Genomic DNA, 17,181 nt, shown 5'->3' on the forward strand with positions numbered 1-17,181 from the left:
TATATTTTCTGGCAAACATTTATTGCCAGGCTTGCATCTTCCACCTGTTTGTTGACCTACCACTGGGAACAGAGCGCTCATTAGCACATCCCAGCAGTGATATGTGATCCCTGATGGTGGTTGCATCAACCATTTCCAAAGTGAATCTTTGTAACAATGAGATGAACTTATGAATATGAACTAGATGTTGAACATTTGGAGATGGAGACATAATATCATCAGGACTTAATTCTCTATAATATTTCAGCATGCAGGCTCTACATAAAGCCATAATTAGTAGGCACTACTGAGAAAATTATTCCTGTATTTTTCTTCCAGAGAATGTATATTAAAACTTAATATAATATTTTTATTTTAGAGAATGTTTATTAGATATATATTTTGATTTCATCCCTTTTCCAGCCTCCAACACTCCCATCTGCAGCTCTATCTACTCTTATTCTTCAGTGACCTTTAAAAAATACAATTTAACATTTTTTTTACTTTATTTCATTTTAGATATGATGCCCTTCCATTTGAAAGTATATCATGATGATGTCTATAAACATGCAAACAATTCTTATAAGGTGATATAGCAGCAAAATGAAAATTCTTAAAAATGCATTCAGTGAAAACTATCAATAATAATTTTTAAAATGAGCTGGATGTGGTTAAATATTCTTTAAAAAAAAGACTGTGGTGCTTAGGAGAACAATTGTGAAGCACATGAGTTTCTTCAGTAAAAGGGAAGCCTTTATTTTTGTCCTTATTGATTGGCATTTCTGTTTAATCTATTTACCAGACATCATGCATAATTATTCTTAGAAATTTTTGAAATTATAAATAAAAACACTTAATGCTTCTGATGGACTACAGCATGCCAGAAATGATGTCATTTTAAAAATATTATATATTTAAGACTTTTGATTCAACTTTGTGCATTAAATTTTAGTTCCATGCTAGATCATTTAATGGAACATTTTTTTTGTTTTGCAAGCTTTCCCATAACTTGTAGGTGCCCTGCATGGATAATAGAATAATTCTAATTTTCTTAGGATAGCACTGAAAGTTCAACATATTTGGAAGGTAGCAAGTTAAAAGGAGTATGTGGTAGCCTCTGATTTATAACAAAGTTCTTTTTTTATTATTTAATTCAATTGTGGAACTGCTTAACTACAGAGAGACAGCTCACAATATAAAAACAAAATATATGAAGATAATAAAAATATGAGGAAAAGAAGAAACAGAATCACATCAAACCTTATACAATATATGTTAAAAACCTCTAACAAGTGGGTTCCATCTACCTTATCCCAAGGCATGAAAAACAGGCACATGTTTAACATCTTCTGGAAAGCTATCTGGGCAGGAGATGTACTCTTAATAACACAGCCTACTTGTATATATGATAAAATGGAGAATATGGATGCTGCTATCATGGATGATGGTGAAACTACTGGTTTTCAGATATTTCTGCAGATAGCTAGATGATCACTTCTTAGAAGTACTACAGTACTTTTTGTATCCCTGAATTGTAACTGAACTGACTTCTGCTAATGCCTCTCTTAACTGGAAGCCATCAATCATATGTAACTTTGAATGTGTTACAACCTTTCTGAGGGTCGTGATTGACATAACCAATCACTTCTTTTTTAACAAAAACTGTTTAAGTTGATCATATGGCCAAATAACTTACATTTCTTGAACTCATTCATTCATTCTGGGGAAAGAGGCCACAATGGGGTACAATTAATTAGAGAAGAATAAACCACAGTAGATGATCTCTGCTCAAGATAAGCTCTTCCAAGCTTAATGATGGACAGCAATTTTCCTCTTAATTAATGCTGCACCCTAATTGTAAATCTACTAATTATTTCCTCATGGTTCTTAATTTGATTCTTCAGACTTTTCAGATGGAATGACTTTAGTAAACCTGATTCCTTCCCAGGTGTACTATCTACATTAAACCTCCCATAGGATAATCAACCTGAAGACCACCAGCTTGGGAAAAGGGATCAAGAAGTTTAAAACTAAGAAAAAATGCTACCCTCTGAAAATAAAGATGACCAAGATGGTGAGGTGAATGAACAGAGCAGTTCACTGTCTAATTTACATCTTGCTGGAGCTTCACTAAGTGGGGACTCATTTTTGGACAGTCCAAGCGAGCGATCTAATACTCTGAGCGTTAGCCGCCTTCGTCTGCGCTCTTCGTAGCCAAGCACGAGCTCACTTCCTTCCCGGCTCAGCTGGATCAAGGTCTCCGCTCTCCGTCCTCCCGCAACGCCGAAGTTCCTTAATCCACGCCCTCATCCCGCAACCTCGGGATTTCCCCAGGCAGCCGGCGCAACGCCGAGCCTTGCGCGGTGTGAAACGCCGACTCTTTTTCCCCTCTTCCCACCTCCGCCTCCCCTTTTATCTTTCCGACACATCTGCTTGGGGCTCCGACAAGGGATGGCGCAGGTCGTCACGCGCAGGTCGTCCGCTTGAAGCGAGAGCCGCTGCCGCTCGCCCAGCCGCTGTAACGGGAACGATGGGCCGGAGCCCAAGGTGCGGATGATGTGCTAGCCTCCCTGCCAGGCGCGAGAGGCGGCTATTTTTAGAAAGCCCTGCAATTTCCCCCCTTTCCCCTCCCCTCGCGAAGCCTGGAGTAGAACAGCGGCGCCGGGAGAGCCAGTCTTAAGCGCCAACGCCGCCGCGAGCCCCGCTGGCGGAACTGCCCACGGCCGGCCGGCCGGCCAGCAGAGCGAAGCCTTTCGGCTGCCCAGCGCCCAGGTGGGTAGAAACGCTTTGAGTCCCGCCCCCCCCTTCCGCCTCTTCGTCCTCGGTCACCCTCTCGCGCCGAGGCCGCTGAAGCCCGGCGTTGTGTTTTTTTGTTTTTTTTTTGCCCAGAACAAGAGCAAACAAGCGGGTTTCTTTAAGCCCCTCGGGGCTGGGCGTGTCTCCAATCGCCGCTCCGCTTTTCCAGCTCACGGGAGCTTCAGCGCGGCTCCTAATCTCCGGTTCTTCCGGGCGAAGAGATGGTGGGCGCGCGGGGAGAAAAGCCTCTCCCGTCGCCTCCTCACACAGAGCTCTTCCCCGCCGCGTTCTGCCCGGGACTCCTCATCCAAGGCGGGAAATGGCTTTGTTTAAGGGCCTTCCCGGCCGATCCCCTCCTCCTCCTCCTTTTTCCAGCCAACCCCTTTTTCCTCTGTTTTTGTGTGCAATGGGGAAACTGCTCCGGGCTGCGTTTAGGTTGAACAGGCAGGCCAGCCTCGGCCGTAAGTCATGGAAGCTTCTGCAAGCCTCCCATTTCCTCTCCTCTGCCCTCCCAGCTCCTATTAATAGCAAGAAAGCTTTTGTCTTTCTCTTTGCACCCATTAATTATTCCCGCGACTGGCATAGGGAAGGGAGGGGAGGAGAGGCTCACAAATAGAAGAAGAGGGGAGGGAAGGAAACAGACTCCTGTTCCCTTCTTATATAATCAGTGTAATAAAAGAGCAGTTGCCGGGCGGTCTGGCAGCAGCCTAGTGGGTGTGGGGGTAATTTGGGATTCCCCAGCACACCCGCAAACACAGAGCTCTGCTTGGTTGAAAGGCTGTGTGCAAGTTGTATGGCAGGTCCTATTAGATCAGTTTTATCCTTAGACGGAGGGCAACCTCTGAGAGACAACACCAAAAAGGTGAGAGGGAGTTGTGTGCCATGGCATCTACCCTGGCACATGGATGTCATTCCCCCATCACCACCCTTGCCCCACAAGACTTTCTCCTTCAGGTTCCATTTGGAAGAAACACTGATGTGCCAGGTTGGTTGTCCTTTGAACATGTAATTGGAAGAGCACAGCCTTAGGTATATAGATAGATAGTCCTTTACTTACAACCATTTGTTTAGTGACCTTTCAAAGTTACAAAGGCAGATTTATGACTGGATTTTCATACTTATGCTCATTGCAGCATCCCCATGGTCACGTGATTAAAATGTGGCTACTTGGCCACTGGCATGTACTTCTGACAGTTGCAGGACCCCAGTGTCATAAGATCACCTTTTGCTCCCTTCTGACAATCAAAGTCACTGGAGAAGCCAGATTCACTTAATAACTGTGTTAAGAACTGCAGTGATTCATTTAACAACTGTAGCAAGAAAGGACATAAAATGGGGCAAAACAACAACTGTCTTACAGAAAATTTGGCTCAGTTGTTATAAGTCTAGGACTTGGAGTGTTACAGACTGCTTTTTATGTCATGCGCAGGAAATCAGTTCAAATAAATATATATAGATTTACTGTAAGCTAAAGCTCTCTACAAGAATCTGAACTATTAACATTCAAAGCGAATTGGCAGCAGATAAGAGTCAATGGAAGTCAAGGTGAACTAGACTTAGAACTCTTCTGGGCATGAAGGGACTTGAACTGATGATGAGTTTGACTCCTCGTCTGGGCTCACCTGGTCATCTCCTACATTTTATTTATTATTCATTTATTAAATTTTACATGCTGCCCATCTCACTATCCAAAGTGAATCAGGATGGCTTGAGTCAATGTCTTCTTCACCTACACTCCAGCCCCATCAAGTACTGAAAAGTTTTTAAGGAGAGGGAAAAGACTAAAATACAACTAAAGTCACCTGGAATTGATTCTCTGAAGGTGAATCTGACCCTAGGTCTCCTGAATACTTTTTCAAATACATTAATTTTAATGCTAAGCAACCAGTCATAAGTTGACGGTTACCTCTAGCTTGCTCTGTCAGTTTTGGTGACCATGTGGTTTTCTCCTTGCTGGTTCCTTGATTTGTCTGAGGTTTTGTCTGGTGTTACTCTCTGTTTCTCTAAGTGTTGGTTGTAGAGGAGGTGTATTCTGGTCTTTTTGCTTCCTTTTCAGCTTTTTTAGCATTTTTTATTATCAATGGTGTGTAAACATGGTTTATATCTATCTGTCTGATGATTGCCGATTTGTCTGAATGACATCCTTCCAGGAATTCCCTAATATTTTTGGATTTAGCTTAGTCTAGGATACTGACAGTTTCCCAGTTGAAACTATGGTTGAGTCTGTCCATGTGTTGTGAGATTAATGAGTTTTCATTGTGTCTTCTGACTGATAGTTGATGTTCGTGGATATACTCTGCTAGACTGCCTGCCTGTTCTACATTTCTTCTTTGGCTAATTATGATAAAAAAGGAGTAATCACATTTTAATTTAATACAGGTCACTTAAACACCATTTCTCATTAACCATTCTTTCCAAATTAGTGGACGAAATTAGTTTTATCCTTTTTTCAAAGGATTTAAAAGACTGGAGTAATAACTGTAGTCTTCTTTGTGATTAAGATAAGTTTTCAGGTTTGCTAATCCAAAATAAATCCAATTTCTTTAGGATTGGAGGGGGGGAAACCTATGAACATGTCCCCAAAGAACTAAGAGAAGCTACTTCTTTCAGATGATCCAATCACTCTGAATGAATGAATGAAAGCCCTGGTAGCTGTTTTAGGTATAAGCCAGCTGAGAGTTGAATTTCAGATTTAAGAAAAAAGCACACACGTATATTCAAACTATTTTGCCTCTGGATTTTGGCAAAAATAATCTTGATGGGCTTTGAGGGCATGTACATCTTTCTGATCAGAAGATGTTAACTCCTGATGTAGAAAGTGACAGCTTAGTTTTCTCTGAGTAATTGCTGAGACTTTTAATCAAATTGTTTTACAATGGACTTTGTGATCACATGTGATAATGGCATTGTTTTGATAAAAAGAGGAAATCTTGTATAAAGAGTGACAAGAATATATGCAATGTCTGAAGCTTATTAAACAGTAAGGATTTCTGCTGTGAAGAGAACAGGACCTCATCTGAGCAGCAGTCTGGCCTGGCTGCTAATTTATGTGTTTATCCAGATGGATAAGCAGAGGTCAGCAAAAACACAGAGAAAAAAGAATAGAAAACTGTGGAAGTGTGAAAAGGTAGGCACTTTTATTTAAGATATTATAAGTTGAATAAATATAATCATTTATAATCTTTAGATCTGTTGCTTTGTCATTTTATCCTAATTCATGTTTATTAGATAGTCATAAAACAGAAAAAGGACATTTTTGAAGTGCATACAGGTAGTCTTTGAGTTACAACTGGTTGCTATAGTGACAGTTTGAACTTCCAACGGACCCCTCCCCCCAAAATTTTACGACCCAATTCTGAAGTTCCAGCGGCAGCCCCCATCCCACCGTTAAGTGACCACATTTTGGGTATTCAGCAATGCCCTCATTTATGGCCACTTCATGTAGTCACATGACTACAATTTATAACATTTTTGCCAAAAACTGGCTTTTGCTTTCAGTTTTCGGCAGAAATGCCCCATGGCGAAGAACGGGTTTCCTTAATGACTGCAGATTCACTAAACAACCATGGTGATTTGCTTAATGATTGCCAAAAAACTCAGGTTATAAAATTTGATTGGTCGTGTAATTGCTTACTTTACAACCATCATGACCAGGTAGGTACCAGTTGGGTCATAAGTCAAGGACTATATGTATGTTATGACTATACAATATAGATACTCTCAGTAGAAATGTCAAAACTTGAAAATAACTTGTAGAAGCTGATTTAGATGAACACGTTTTTAAACTGGAATCGTTAATCCATTTAAAGCTTATGTGGAATTCCCTTGGACAAGGAAATTAAGGTTTGATAATATCTGGAGGGAGACAGGTAGTAGGAAGCTAATTTGTATCATGATGCGTTTGTTAATTTCACAGTGTTAATGGCACCTATAATTCCTGTTTTGGAAAAAGTTGGAGGTCTTAGCCCCATTCAAGCATGCAAATCTATAAGTGTTTATGTGATATCCAGTGTAAATGCTTGTAAAAAAAATAGCTAAATTGGACTTCCATGAGAAGTTGCTTTGATTTCCATGTGAGCACTAACCCTGATAATGCAGCTCTATGTGAAGATGCTTTGCTCCTGGGGACATTTCTGCTCACCATGTGAGAGAGGACTATGCAGAGATAAGAGCGTCTCTACTTATTTACATACCATACTGCTCCAGAACCCCTGAATGAAGCTTTTTTTTTTTTTCCAAAGGCAGAACAATAGGGAGCAATGGATGTCTGAATCTTTTTTGAAAGCATCAAACAGTTTAAGCTTTTTTAATTGCTGTATACTCTGAAGTTGCATTTGAAATGATCTCAACTAGACACAGCTATTAACGCCTTGGAAAGAAAGATGAGAAATTGAATTCACACCTCAAGTCTTCCTAATGTTTACTTGGAGCACTTTGCACTCTAGCTTACTAAATAGGCCCAACAGTATTGCTCATCGATTTTTATATGCAAAAGGACAATAAGCTTCCAATTGGCAGATTATATTTGTTTGTGGTTTTTTGTTGTCTTTTTGCAGTTAAAATTCTTCATCTGCTGGGCAATGAACTCATGTAATAAGTCACCTTATACGTGTACATAGACATGAAAACAGCATATTCCTTGAGAGAAATAAAATAAAAATAGCAATTTATCAGTGATATGGCTAGGAAGAAAATTATTTTTTTTATAAATTACTAATCTGATAGGTTTATTTTTCTCTTGAGTAACAAAACATTTTTGCCCTCCACATTAACATTTTAGGGGTAATATGAGCATTTCCATTGTGTTTCCCTCAATGGAAAAGCCTTACGTATTTCCTTAATCTTCCTATTACCCCAAATAAGTGTTAGGTTACTTTTCATAAAATCACCCAATGTTCAGATTTGGTGAATCTAAACAATGGAAGATTCCAGATGAATAAAAGAATTTTTAAAATAAATTTTACTATCGTGAAGAATAGCAATGCCCAAAATTTAGATTTCAAAAAATCAGACAAATTAACAGATGCTCTAGGTATTGGTGGCTTCTATCTGTTGAGGCAGCCAATTTGGTGCAATGGTTCAGGCATATTAGAAACTGGGAAGCTGTGATTTCTAGTCCTGCCTTAGTCATGAAGTCAGCTGGGTGACTTTGAGCTGCTTACTCTAGGAAAGTGTCAGAAACTGCAGGGAATCAACACTGATTCCAAGGCATCTGATACAAACGCTGTCTATTGCTTCCCATTTCCAAGGCAGTACAATTCTCCATACTAGTTGGGGGAGGAGAAATGAGCAGGAGACTGCTGTTACGCAGCTATTCTGCTTTTGGTCCTCTCATAGGCCTCCCAGGTTGGCTCCTGTGAAAAATGATGCTAATATAGATGGTTCTTTAATTTTATCCAGCACAGTTCTCCTTAATGTTGTCAAAAAATGGTGCATAGTAATGAACTAATTTAAAATTCAAATTCTCTCAATAAAGCTGTGCTGTCATTCATGATTTCTTCCTCTAAATTAAATACTTTTTACCTCGCTGCCGGACAGCGAATCAGGATTTTTATTTTGAGAGTTGGAACATAACTTGGAAGACATTTAGGCTAGCCCTCTAGCCGGGATTGACTAACTAAAAGTATTAGTAAGCTCTCGTCCTCCTCCTCCTCCTCCTCCTCCTCCTCCTCCTCCTCCTCCTCCTCCTCCTCCTCCTCCTCAGGTTTTTCAAAGGTAAAGCAGTTTGTGGGAGGCATTGGTGGTAATATAATGCATAGTCATTCTGTCTCCTTTTCAAAGATGGATTATCTTTATAATGAAGGATGAGTGGAACCCCCTTGAACTTTATTATAATATAATACCAATCTAATATGGGTGACAAGAAGTCCCAGATTTCATTTAATGAGGAAGTTATTCAACTGCAGCATTACATCCAGAGAGGCTGTATTGTCATTGATAATTCAATAAATATGAAGCAATGATGTTCTCATACCTAGGCAATTAAGTGCAAAAATGTCTTAGTTCCAAACCTGATTCATAAAATTGTTCCTTTTTCTAGGCTAGGGGTATTGCCAGACCTTTAGACAGTACAGTAAGGGCCACAGTTTCAATAACAATTCAGAATGTGTAATAGTAGCCAATTTTGAATGAGCCAACATCAGAGAAATATCACTTCCAACATAATTTCATTCATTAGTATTATTAAACATGTTTCTTTAGGTTTTATGAGAAATATATCTTGAAGGTACTGTACATACAGGCATGTACTTGCACTATTCAGAGTCTAGTTTAAGTCTTCCACCTAGAAGGATTGCAGATGATATGCAATCATTGAGATTGATACAGTTTCAGAAATTCCTTATTACTAAGAAAAATGTTGCATCTTGCCAGCAAAGTCATTTTCACAACTGCTATGGTACCTGAAGTTATTTTGGGGAAGGAATTAGAATTTCTATCTATATATATTTCCACATAGTTGACTCATTGCATTCTGTGCTCAACGTCTCAATATTACAGTTCCTTAGTTTGTTTTCCAGATAAAAACAATGGTTCAAATAGCCAAAATAGCTTCTAATATTCTGTCAGAGCTTGAACCAAGTCATAGTTTCTTTAGAAACTCAACGGCACTTGGGAGCTAAGGACAAAAAAGTCAAGGACACAGATCAGTTAGACAAATTGCTTTTATTACAGAAAAAAAGAAGCCCAACTAACAAGATCATTTATTATAGAATCTAGCAATTCAGCCCATTTATATATAAACCCAAGTTTTATTTTATATCCCTTTCGTTTACCCCTAGGTGATAATGGGCTTACGTTCTCGGTTTTGTACATGGAAGGCAATTGCTCCATGTTTTGATAACAGTTATATCTGATTTCAGGCTCTTGGATTCCAACCTTGGCATCTTAATTCATTACACAAGGTAGGATAGCTAGTATAGAAAATACTGGATGGTTTGGTATGTAAGAGGGAGAGTCATTTCAATTTTCAAAATAAATAATTTATCTAAACAAATCAGAGTCTATCATTCACTTATAGCTTTGGCCAACTAAGCAAAATGGACCTGGAAAATGACATTGTTATTTCCTGACCAATTTGACCTACATGTCATTGAGGAATTTACTCTCTTTTTTTTAATGACTGTAATACTTTATTTAGTTTCAATCTTTACCTCCTCATCATCATAAACCAGTTCCATAGATTAAATTGTGGAAAACCTTTCTTCCAAAAATTCTGCATGAAAGACAATAGATTTTTTTCTACCACTTAGACATCCTAGCTACTTGTAGTTCCATAGTCTTGTATACTGTAAATGGATGCTAGATTGTGTTTCATATTTATGCTACTATTAATTGGGCCTATTCAATCCTTTTTTGCATTCTGACTTTTCTATGGGAAATCAGCTTTGCATTTATTTTGATACAATTTCGATATGTAGACATATTTAAGGTGTCATAATGCCTAAACAAAACGCATAAAATTCCTACTTGGCCAAATATTGATGCAATATTTTGAATTAGTGTGCATTAGCCAGCCAAAACTGAACACTTTGAAATAATCTTCTTCTTCCTCTTCTTTCTCCTCCTCCTCCTCTTCATCTTCATCTAGATCAAACTTTAAACTGCTAGAATGAAGCCACCTTCATTGTTGGCTTTGTTATTGGTCAAAACTAAGTCATTATTGGTACATGTTTCTGGTAGCAGCCGACAGACTAGCAGATGGGCCAGGCTCTGTGTCTCTCCATGTTCACATAGCATCCACTGAGAGCCTCCACTTAAGAATATTGGTTTTACCTTTAAGCATTCCAGTTTTCAACCTATTGAGGGTTTGAAAGCTCATTAGCTTTATCTTTAGTGAGATGACAGTTATTAATGCTTCCTAGATCAAACCCAATAGTAGTAGATTGGCTTAGTCCATTAAAAAAGGCTGATACGATATCTTTTTCAGACTCATTCAATTTAAATGTGTGGATTAATTATTTTGTGTGTATGTGAATATTTGTATTATTATTATATAGTGACAAGCAAAAAATACACAGGAAAGTTATGTACAAGTACAAATTAATTGATATTTGAGAGAGTTGCAATTCGCTGTTATTAACCAGTCATCTTGAAAGCTGATCGGGATTTGAACTTTTATAAAGATAAATAAGTGGTCAACTATCCATTCCAAGCAAAATTCGCAAATAGAGCAAGCAGTGAGCAAAGAACAGCACCATGGAGAGCTTCTTGCAGAACCAGCTATGCTACTATGAGACTATCTAAATCTCATGGCAGCATAACTGGCCCAAATTTCAGTCTGGGAGTTGGTTTCCTGCATTCCTTGTTTTGTTGAGTTGTTTTTCTTCTGAAAATCTTGGAGATCATTTTTCAATATTCTGCTGTCTCTGGGTATGGCAGTGTCCTTTATCCAGACTTTTTTGTCTCTTTTTTTTTCAACAATTGTTAAGTCTGGGTATTGTGTACCAAATGCCTGTCTATTGTTATTTGAGTGATTATTTCCAACCAGTTTTGAATTCAGTGAAAACTGAGTTCATGCTGAGTGGCTTTCTCCTCTTGTGAGAGTTGAAAGGTGAAGCTGGCAACACCAGAAACAAAGAACCTGAGGCAGACAAGACTATTATCAAACATGGTGTAGATGACCTCCATGTCCAAGGTTGACAAAACAAACAGCAAGCAAGGACAAGAGAAACCTAAAATTTAACCTTGGCACCATTATAAATTATAGGATAGGTTGCCATATTCTTCTGTAGCTGATCTTTGTTATTAGATATCTTCTGTCAATAATTTCAGCAATGTACCTATCCAAAGCTTGTCCATGACTATTTTATTTTAATATTTCATTTCATTTCATTTCATTACACTTAGAAATCATCTGACCGCCGAATGACTCTGGGTGGCTTATAATTTAAGACAAGACATAATAAAGAATCTAAAGTATTTGTATGCTGAAGAATGCTTTAGATTCAAGAGTGATGAAACTTTGGCAGCCAAATAATTCATAGGGAAACAGCACATGATATTGTTATTCCCATGAAATATTAGAGTTGTCCCTTAACAGATAGTGAAACTGATATGCTAGAGAGAGAAGAATATTTGAAGACAAGTGGTCCCAAGAGAACCATTGCTAAGCATGTATGACGTGCACTTTTTTCTTCCATATCTTATAGCTACTCACAGTAGCAATTACCACAATGGTTATAGATGCAAGTTCTCCTGAATGCTGGTTGAGTTTCAAGAGTGAGAATTGTTGTATCTTGTGTAAAATTCTGATTCCTGTGGCATCACAATGCTACTACTCAGTGTAATTTTCAATTTTTAAAAAATTCTTTCAAGTTAAAATGCATATGCAATTTAATTGAAAAAGTATGAGTGCCATATTTTAACATTTATATTTCAGAAGAATATAAAGAGTGCATTTCAGTAAGGAAGTGGTTGATTACATCAGGGTTGGTGCTATCCATATAATGTATTTATTTTGGAGCAGATTGAGAGAAACAAATGAAACTCGTATCAAAGAAATTCTTTTTTAAAAAAAAGTTTTATTATTTTTTTAACAGTTCAATAATAATTATTCAACAAAAATGTGTTGTCTGAGTATCTTATTCACTAATACAAATTAAATTCCTGATCCCTAAATCTTTTCTCTAACCATTGATAAAATAGGTCCCAAGTTTGAAAATATTCTGTTTCTTCTTTTTCTTTCAACCTTAAATTAAGTCTGTCCATTTCCGCACAGTCTAATATTTTTTTGATTATTTCTTCTTCTGGTGGTATTTCTTCGTTCTTCCAATATTGTGCAAATATAATTCTTACTGCTGTTATCACATGTAGAATCAAATATGTATTTTGCTTACCAAGTTTTTCTGGCATTATACCTAGTAAAAAAAAATTCAGGTTTATAGTGTGTGTGTTTCTCTAACATTTTTTCTAACCAAGTGTGGATTATTGTCCAACAACTCCTTGCTTTAACACATGTTCACCACAAATGATAATAAGTACCTGGTTTGTATTTACAGTTCCAACATTTCTCTGACATGTTTTTAAACATTTTTGCTAATCTTTTTGGTGGCAAATGCCATCTATAAAACATTTTATATAAGTTTTCTTTGTATGAAGCTGACATTGTCAATTTATAGTTTCTTTCCCACAAATTTTGCCACTTTTCTAAGTCTATATTATATCCAAAATTCTTTGCCCATACTGTCATTGTCTCTTTTACTTATTCATCTTCCATTTTGAAATGTAATAAGAAATTGTACATTTTTAATTAACTTTTCATCAGAAGTTAAAAATGTCTGATCAAACATAGTCTGTTCTTTGTAAAATCCATACTGTTTAATATCTTTATGATATCTGACTTGAATTTGTAAATGTGACCACCATGTTAAATCTATGCCCTGATTTTCCATCTCTTGCCTGGATTTTAAGTTCCCTTCGGAATTTAGAATATCTTTGTATGTCCATATTTTATTGAGACTGACTAGATTTGGATGTGCAAATGCTTCCATTGTTGAAAGCCATCCTGGAATTTTCAAATAAATTTTATATTTTCCCAAGTTAATAATAATGCATTTCTAATGTAGTGGTTTTGGAAGTATTTATGTATTTTATTTTTCCCGTACCATAAAAAAGCATGCCCACCAAGTTGCAGGTCATGTCCCTCCAGATACAGCAATTTTTTATTTTTTAAGAGTTATCCATTCTTTTATCCATGTTAACACTTATACTTGATAATATAAAACCCAATCTGGCAAGCCAAAGCCTCCATTTCCCTTGGCTTCTTGTAACATTTTCAATTTAATTCTAGCTTTCTTTCCTTGTCAGATAAATTTTTGAATTAAAGAGTTTAAATCTTCAAATAATTTTTTCTCCAGTTTTATGGGTATCGTTTGAAATAAAAATAATATTTTTGGTAATATATTCATTTTCACTGCAGCAATTCTTCCTAACATTGACAGTTGAAGATTCTTCCATTTTTCCAACTCAAGATGTATTTGGTTTAACAATTTAATGTAATTATCTTCTTTTATTGTTGAATATCTTGTTGTCAAATATATTTCCAAATATTTGACTTTTTTGACTATTTGCAATTCTATTTTTTCTGATAATTGCTTTTTTTGTTTATCCGTAAAAATTTTAACTATCACTTTAGTTTTTTTCTCTATTTATCTTTAATCCTGCTATCTCTCCAAATTGTTCTATCTTTTCCAACAGTTTAGGAATCGTCTGTAAAGGTTCCTCTAGAATGAATACCAAATCATCTGCAAATGCTTGCAGTTTGTAGGTTTCAGTTTTTATTTTCAATCCTTTAATTTCTAGATCTTGCCTAATGTTTCTATTTAAAACTTCCAAAGTTAAGATAAATAGCAATGGGGATAATGGACATCTTTGTCTTATTCTTAAAATTTATCTATGCATTCTCTTGTGTATTCAAAATATAGCACTTTCTTGAAAAGTAAAAAAAAAGAATAAATGTTTTGCTCAAAAAAAGAAACATGAAACATTTACCTTTTAATTCAAACTATATATGTCTTGGATATATGCTGGATATATTTGCTTCAAGTTTTATTGCTTTTTAAGAGTGCCTTTTCCAAACTGCACTTGAAGTAATCAAAGATCCTTTGACTTTAGGTATATCTCCTATTTGAAAGAAAGTCTTAAAACAAATCTAATAAAATGTTTCACAAAATATAATACTCTTATTTTATCAGAGTGAGACTATTTCCTATGAATGTGTGTGATGGTGTTGACATTGCAAAGCTGGATCTTTTTGCTTAATACAGTGTCGAGTTAACACATGTGCTTGATATCCCTAAGATGACTCTTTTCCTTTTAAAATATACCACTAGTTCTTACAACATAGACAAGTTACTATAACTTGTCTATTTAGCCCAGTTACCTGTTTCAACTATAACAGCAGCTTTTAGAAATCTAATTCCATCTTTTTCTCATCCATCACTACCTAATCCTTTTAAGTAGAAATATCAGGAACTGAAGCAAGGAATTTCTATATGTGAACCAGATGTGCTGACCCCCTCTCCCAATTATGAAAAGTCTAAAAATATAACAGCGTATCCACTATGGCATGGTAAGCTAGATGCCAGTTCAAACTGTAATTTCCATTACAGTTTCCAGCACAGATTTTTTTTTAAAAAAAAAAAATGCTTCTCCTCAAAACTCAACTGGAATAATTTAAGGAAGACTGTATAGTGTATATCTACTCCAATAAATAGGCTATGATGAGCAAGAGACGCAGGGATTTAATATTCATACCTACCTATCAGACTGGACTCTTCCCAGGTGATGAAACTACACTAATTTCTCATTTGTTTATTTATTTATTAGATTTATATATCTCCCATCTCATCTAGAAGCACACTTTTTGATTCTTCCATGTCGATGTTTATTGTTATCTAAACATTTGGATTTTGGTTTGCAGGGATTGGGGGAACATCACAGTGAACAGGATATAGAATCTGTTATTCTGGAGAACTTGGCAGGATTCACACATTAATATAAGAGTGTTGAAACCTTGGCAGCCAAATAATTCACAGAAAAACAGCCCATGGTACTGCTATTCCCATTTAATATTAGAGCTGTCCCTTAACAGATACTGAAGCTGATATGCTGGAGAGGGAAGAATATTTGAAGTCAACATTTGAAGACAAGCTGTCCCAAGAGAGTCATTGCTAAGCATATGTGATGTGCATTTTTCCCATGCCTTATGGCTGTATAGTCACAGTAGTAGTTACCACAATGATTAGAGTTGCAGGTTCTTCCTGCTGCTAAAGTAAAGATAATAGGGTCATCTTAGGAATGCTACATAATTGCTAGAAAGAATAACAGGGACATTCAACAGTGACATGAATGCAAGTTCAGGCTATCTGACCCTGTCCTCATCTGTATGCACTTCCAGGGTGTGAGCTACCTTTGACATGCACTGCCTGACTGAGGAACTACTACATTAGTTGTCTGAAGGAGTACTGCCTGGCAATTCAAAAAGGTATGTGTATTTCCATTCTGCTCCCATGTTGCTTATTTGATTATCAATTTATTGTATTTATATCCTGCCTTGTTCTCCAGTACAGGAGATGGATAATCCACCAATGGGTTTTCTCTGTCTGCCTGCTCTTGAGACCAAGTAGCCAAAACTAGACATGCCCCCTCTTCCTGTGGAGTCCATTCTTAACTTGGTCTCTGCTCTGGAAAACTCGTTTTGGCGTGGCTCTCAGCTTATCGGGATAGACAAAGAAATCCATTGATTGATTATCCCTTAATAATTGGCTTTCCCTTCTAAAAAAAAAAAGCCCCTTATAGGAATTTACCCACTAATTTTTTCTTGAGATCAAGAAAAATTAGGTTTCCTGATCTCAAACCTAAAATTGAAAGGGGGTGTGGGGGGGGGGGAACTTCCCCACAGATCCCAGCCAGCCCCAGGGCTCTGGGGGTGAAAAGGGGGGGAAGAAGGCATCAGCAGAGACCACTTGCTGAACCTTTCTCCCCAACCTCCAAGGTATTTTTTCCCCCAATTTGGGGAGAAAATAACAAACTCCAGGTCCGGATTCAAACTTGAATTCGGATCGTCGTAGCTTGCCCAGCAGCCCAGGGCAACCGCGGGCGCCATTTTAGTTGCCGTTTTCAGGCAACAAAGGCAATTCCTGGCTGGGATTCCCCCAAAATGCAATGAAATAGGAGCGCACAACCAGCGCTTCAATTTCAAATCCCTCAGATGTAAGTTTCCATGGGAGATCACCCCTAATTTTATCAACACAGGAATAATCAATTAAGCTGAGAGATAGTGGCATCAACTAATCAGTGCTGTGTTGGACTGGAGATTTGAACCTAGCCTTCAGGTTGACTGTAGCAATTATATGATGTTCTTGATTTTCTTACAATTATGATTTTTTAAATGAGAACAAATGTAATTTTCCCAGCTACTTGTTGAATTTGCATAGAGAAAAGTCCAGATTGCTAACTTGGCTCTAGAATATTTTGAGAGGAGATTCGGTCTTCAAATCAGGTGGCAGAGTTTCAGAAGAAGATAAGTTTTTGTATTCTTTGCTTATCCCAGTACTTTGCCTTGAGAATATTTGAAGCAGTAGAAAAGAATATTAACTAAGTACCAAGCAAACTCCTATGGATCCAGTTACTGGAGCCCTGGTGATGCAGTGGTTAGAATATAATACTGCAGGCAAACTCTGCTCATAACTGGGAGTTTAATCCTGACGGGCTCAAGGTTGACTCAGCTTCCCATCCTTCCAAGGTCAGTAAAATGAGGACCCACATTGTTGGGGGCAATATGCTGACTCTGTAAACCACCCAGAAAGTACTGCAAAGCATTATGGAGTGGTATATAAGTCTAAGTGCTATTACTATTGCTATTGCTTAGTATATATGTCCTATAATTGAATAGAGAAATGGACA

General features: G+C 37.3%; 1 protein-coding gene across 2 annotated transcripts in view; it reads left to right on the forward strand.

Annotated features, from left to right (window-relative positions):
* The first annotated feature begins 405 nt into the window (after nt 1-405).
* The window catches only part of CPLX2 (complexin 2), a 138,352-nt gene continuing 121,576 nt past the window's right edge, over nt 406-17,181 (forward strand). Inside the window, exons 1-2 of one of the 2 annotated variants that reach the window (XM_039356700.1) lie at nt 406-2,751; nt 15,674-15,760. The gene's annotated coding sequence lies outside the window, so the exon portion shown is untranslated. The remainder of the gene's footprint in view (nt 2,752-15,673; nt 15,761-17,181) is intronic. The other variant, XM_039356702.1, reaches the window with a different exon arrangement.

Source organism: Crotalus tigris, unplaced genomic scaffold, assembly GCF_016545835.1.
Source record: "Crotalus tigris isolate CLP2741 ecotype Arizona unplaced genomic scaffold, ASM1654583v1 scf7180000018829.1913635, whole genome shotgun sequence".
NCBI classification, from domain to species: domain Eukaryota; kingdom Metazoa; phylum Chordata; class Lepidosauria; order Squamata; family Viperidae; genus Crotalus; species Crotalus tigris.